This window comes from Lactuca virosa, chromosome 5 (genome assembly GCF_052849685.1).
Source record: "Lactuca virosa cultivar CGN04683 chromosome 5, Lactuca_virosa_CGN04683_v6, whole genome shotgun sequence".
NCBI lineage: Eukaryota > Viridiplantae > Streptophyta > Magnoliopsida > Asterales > Asteraceae > Lactuca > Lactuca virosa.
Genome location: NC_136430.1, coordinates 126,270,026 through 126,276,252, shown reverse-complemented (window position 1 = coordinate 126,276,252; position 6,227 = coordinate 126,270,026).

Below are 6,227 nucleotides of genomic sequence, written 5' to 3'. Positions count from 1 at the left end.
CATCAATCATCAAGAATCTGATGGTGTTGACCAAAGTTTTTTTTTTTTTTTTGATGAAGCTTGTCATTCATTCTCTCGTTCTGTTGTAGTCGATCATATGGGGGCAATGATGGCTTGGTGGTGGCTGATGGTGTTGGCCAACAAATGTGGTGGCTAATGGTATTGGTCGATGAAGGTGATTGCTAATGGTGTTGGCCGACAAAGGGGGCCATCTCCAGACATCTTATCTTCAATCGTGCTGGGGTTAATAAAGATGAATCGGATGTGAATTAAAGGAATTAAAACTGATTTCCTATTTGAAAGCATATAAATTAATTCAAACAATTTACTATATATAAATAATAGATATGATTACAAAATTATCTTTGTATATGTTTTTGAAATGATTGGTTCATATTAATCCCTACATCCACACAATAATTGTGCATCCACATATGAACCTATATATATATATATATATATATATATATATATATATATATATATATATATATATATATATATATATATATATATAATATCAAATATGTTTTTTTGGACTAACTACGTAAAATAATCCTTTTGAATTGTTTATTGTTAAATAATATATTAAAATGTATCTTTCTGTTTTAAAGTATTTAATTGTTAACTGAATGGTTAATTGATGGATTAATATGTATTTTTTATGTTTTAAAATGCTTTTGGTGGGATATTACGATCCGGTTTGATCTTATGATAACGGTCTTGTAAAGCAGAGAATTATAATCTTAACAAATGTGCCTGTATTTGATCATAGTATCGTTTAAATCAGGAATTCAGTTTTCAAACTTATTTAGTCTATCCCTTAAAATATGCATTTGTTTTTAAAAATTTTGAGTTTTTTTAATCTTATACCAAATAAACATCCAACATAAAAGGAATGCAGCCTACCTTTGCACGTAAATTTCCAACAGATTAATGACATTTATAAATTATCTATTTAAAAAATAGCGCTTTCGTTCGAACCAATTTGATCAATGAAATCTGTAAACATTCTTTAATTAGTTATCGACTAAATCTCATCCTTTTTATTTAAGTTATAAAAGCCGAACCCCAAAACGAAATCATTTTGTTTGGAATTCAATTTCTTTTGCCATCTCACTTTTTATTCCAATCAAAGTGTGTACCTTTGAAAAATACGTCATTCATTCACACGAGTTTAAATTAGTTTTTTTGTTTTGTTTCTTCTTTTGTTGTTCTCTTTTTGTGTATTGTTTTCTTTTCACATTTGTTTTTGCATTGTAGTGTATATGAGTGTGTCTCTATATGTGTGTTTTTATGTTCCTGTGTTTGTTTTTATGTTACTATGTTTTTCGATTTTTTCATGATTGTGTGACTGTCGTTTTCTGTTAATGTTTGTGTATGAAAACTCCATTTTATACCATCTTACATTCAAATAGAACCAATTACAGCATTGTACTTTAACAGTTAATGTGTGTAAGTGTATGCTTCTTTTTGTTCCGATACTAAAAGGAAAACTTCTATTCCCGTTTTTTGTTTTTTTAAAGATACACGTTTTCTGCATTTTTTTTAACACCATGTGGTATGGGCAATTCAAATGCAACAAGTCCTACAAAGTTTTTTACTACACCTAATGACTTGAAAACAAACCTAGCTACTTTCTTATATCTTTATGAAATGGAGAATTTGTCCGATTCCAAAACTCCTCGATTGTCACCAACAGATTAACAACCGATACCTCTTTTGAACTAAATTTCTTTGTGGCACACGACCACTATTAAAACGGCTAGGAGTGGGCAACGGGAGTTGCCGTTATTCCGACGTGGACATACAAAAACGGCGTTATAACGCCCGAAACACCGTGCCCGCCTTGCGTTATTAGGCGTTATGGTATAAGGCGTTATTGTGGTAACGTATGCAAACGACATTTTTTCGATCCAAATTTAATTCCAACGTATACATTTCGATTTTGAACCGTTGTAAAACGGTCAAAAACGTAAAAAATAAAAATAAAAATAAAACTATATTTTTTCAATATTTTTACCTCTTTTACACACACACACACACATATATATATATATATATATATATATATATATATATATATATATTTAGAGAGAGAGATATAGATAGGTTCAAATGTTTTTGACAACTATTGTGTGAATGAATGCACCAATAGGAATTCAAGAAAAAATAAATACTTAAATAATCAAAATAAGGCTAGATATGTAATTTTGTATATAAAGTAAATAATAACCAAAATTAAATCCCTTGATTCATGGATCAAATCCCTTAAATGAGACCATCGATTTGGCAAACATATAGCACCACCACCGATTCCCCCTTTTCTCTAAGAATCATCGTCTACAGCAACCCTTCGTCGCTGTAATCGAAGATTGGTTGTGGCAATTCAAGAAGCTAACATTGCGATTATCAAGGTTAGTTTGATATCTCTCTCCTTTATGCGTGCTAGTATGTTCTTCGGCAATGAATTATAAAGGAGATACATCTTCTTCACTTGTTAATCGGACGCTAAAAGCAACAACAATTGCAATTTCGGACATGTATTACAGTGCTTGGCTTGTGATTCAAAGAGTTTATCTCCTCGTTCTTTACGTTTTTAACAAAGGTATTACTTTCTGGTTCTATATTATTTAAACGGTTTCCTGCATATTAGATAAAAAAAAACAAGTATGTATGCTTGTGTCGAGAGATCAAAATCAAAAATAAAATACATGGAAAGTCAAAAAAAAATTATTTATTTTCAATTTTTGGTCGTACTTTACCTTTTAATCTCGTTGAAAGAAAATTGATTCCATGTATAATTTTCTTTCTTTTGTTCCTTGTGCATATAAAATGTGAACCCAACACGCTTTTTTTTGTTTGCTGTGGAATAAAAAAAGAAATACAACAAATATTTTTTTATCATTTCTACTTCTGATCCATTAATAAAAAAATCTTAGTTTCTCTTTTTCCTTTTCATACTAGTGAACAGTAAGTAAGAAATTGTGCCTTTTTTTTGTTTACAAAAAAATTAATGACAGTCATATTGTTTATCAATTATGCATTGTCGAAGAACATGACAAAATCTATCAAGTAGGAAACATATTATTGTTGAATGAGATTTTCAATCTCTTTTGTTTGTTGCTACAACCACTATGGTTTTGCAATAAAATATAGCATGTTGTCATGTTTTGCAAAGTAAAGAATAAAAAATGCAATGATGTTGTTAATTGTTGCTCTTGTAGGAGATTGAAAACCATTTTTGGAGAATTTTTACAGTATCATTCTTGCAAAATAAACATGTTTCTTCATAGCTATTAGACTCTAAGTAATATTTTGTTAGAATAATTCTTTAATTTGGTGTATGTTATGTTTTTGGTGTTTTTTTCGATTAAAAATTGTTGGTTCGAAGATTACATTCTATCAAAATGGTTGAACAAGTTCACACTTCTTCATATACTTTATATTAATGATTTATTTACCCTTGGAGGGTCTTCTTCCTACTTATTGTTCCGTTACGAAGATGGTTTATATATTCTAATTGTTTTTTTTCTTAGTCACCTTTTGTGTTAACATGATCTTTTCATGTATTTATATTTCAAATGTTTTGTTCGTTGGGTATATTCTTCATAATACAAATTCTTTAAGAATATTCAAAACCATTCTGCAAGAATAATTTATTCTGTAAGAATATTATTGTTGTATTCTGATAGAATTGTAGTTAATTATTTATAGGTTTAATGTGCAGTTCTTACAAGTGTACCACTACAAAATATTTGGCAATGAATTTGTGATAGAAATGGCTTGAAGAATGGCTTGAAGACCTGATGGGAAAGGCTTGAAGAATGAATTAAAGAATGATCACACTTACTGTTTAAGAATGTTGTTATTTTTTAAGAATTACACTTGTTATTCTTTCAGAATGTTGTTATTATTCAATGAATCACAATCATACAATGTAATTATTTGGTATATTATTAGTTCAAGAATCGATTTTGTGTATTCTTTCGGAATGTATTTACTAGTTTATGGTTGGCATTCTGTCATTCTGACATAATAAAATCAAAAAATATATATACTAGTTTATGGTTTGCATTGTATCATTCTGACAGAATAAAATCAGATTTTTAAATTTGAATTAATTTAAAATATTCAGATTTTTTAAAATAAAGGAATTAATTATCCCTAAAAATCCAAAAATTTCCTTTTTTAATATAGGTTAATTGACTAAAACGCCCTTATGCTGAAATTTGTGTGATTATATGGTACATGTTATCCTATTCTAATATTATAGACCCTCAGATCATGACATTTGATTCTATTCCATCCGGTGGTCAAGATCTGTGCATTCTGGCACACAATAGTTAGTAAAAACAAAATAACATAAGCCTATATATATATATATATATATATATATATATATATATATATATATATATATATATATATATATATATATGTATATATATATATATATATATATATATATATATATATATATATATATATATATATATATATACCTTATTTTTTTTTATCTCATATCAAACCATATTTCAAATCTTCAAAAAATTTCTCTTTTCAATACTATGGATCAAAACCCCAACACTCCTCCTCCAAACACAAATACACCTCCACCTCTCGGTTTTGCACAATACGAATTGAACACGAACATCCTCAACACTCAAGGCAACTTTTTCAATTCCGCCTCACCCCCAACATAATTCACTACAACCATTCCAAAAACCTTTTCAACCCATTTGCTACAATGTAAAAAATACCACACAACCACCACCCACCTAACAAACGGTACCCGATACGCAAGCGGGGGGAGCGGAAAAAACGGCCCAAAAAAGGAGAGCACAAAGGAAAAGGAAAGCGGTAGCGGTCAAGCAATCGGAAGACGAATCTACAACATGATGGACCGCAGAGGAGGAATACGCGTTGGCGGTGGCTTGGTGAGGGACATCAAAAAATCCAACGAAAGGAAACAATATGAGAAAAGTTTCTTTTTGGAAAGCCGTGATCGGGAAATTTCATACCATTTTGAAGAAGGATAAAAAGTACCGCAATCACGACATGTTGAGTAGCAAATGGACTCAAATAAGCAAGAAGTGCACCAAATTCAATTCCATCCACAACAAACTTCCCTCGCACAAGCAAAGTGGTGCGACTGATTTTGACGTTTATAGAGCGGCGAGGGACCAATATCATGTCGAGACCGGTCATGTTTTTTAGCACGAAAAAAATTGGGAGATTGTCAAGGAAGATGTCACACCCCAAAACCGGAACGGCGGAAACGTTCGGGGGCGGAGGACGTCATGTTTAGTATCACAAGATATGTATATAGTAAGCAAGTAATGAACAACCATTTCATTTAGAAAGAAAGTGTTTACAATGTGTGTGTTCACAAAACATAGAATTCATAAGCAAATAACAAAACAAGACTTGAAGCTATAGTGCTCCATCTTCTGAATTCCCAACACGAGTACCTGTCTAATAGGCTCTTGAGAATACAAGTTATTTGAAAGAGTTGATCAACAATTAAGCTGGTGAGTTCATAAGATTTTAGTGATGTGAGTAAGTTGTAAAATGTTGTTGAAAATGTACTTGTAAAATGTTGTTGAAAATGTAGTTGTAAAATGTAGTAAGTTGTAAGTTCTGTTTGGAAAAGTTCGCTTGTTCCTCTAGAAAATCCTATATTTCCTACTTTAATGAAAGATAAGTAAAAATGACTCTACAATCCTTTCTATGCGTACTAAATGAATACAAGTTATATAAGACTCAGAGTAAACAAACAATCGACTGTGCGCATCTGCCCTAAGCTCACAACCAAACAAGGAACAAAAATTAAGGCGGATAGCACACATCCCATTGGTTGTTAGATCATTGTTGTATATAACCCTGATGTATTCACTTGTTACTCATGGAGTTAATTGTAATGGTTCCTTTATATTTAATGAAAAGATTCTTTAAGAAAACCCTTATTTCTTATAATAAAATGGTGACTACAGTGACTACTTTTATAAAAACTTAGTTTATACTGGATATATATGATCTAATATCGGATAGAAAGTTAAGTGGGTGAATCTGCCCTAAGCCCACAACCAAACAAGGAACAGGAAGTAAGGCGGAAAGCACACATCCAACTACCTATTGGGTATTAATGATATATAAATATGATGTATAAACTAAAGTATTATAGAGTTAATCACCTAAGGTCCTTTAAGTTTTACTGGTTTGAT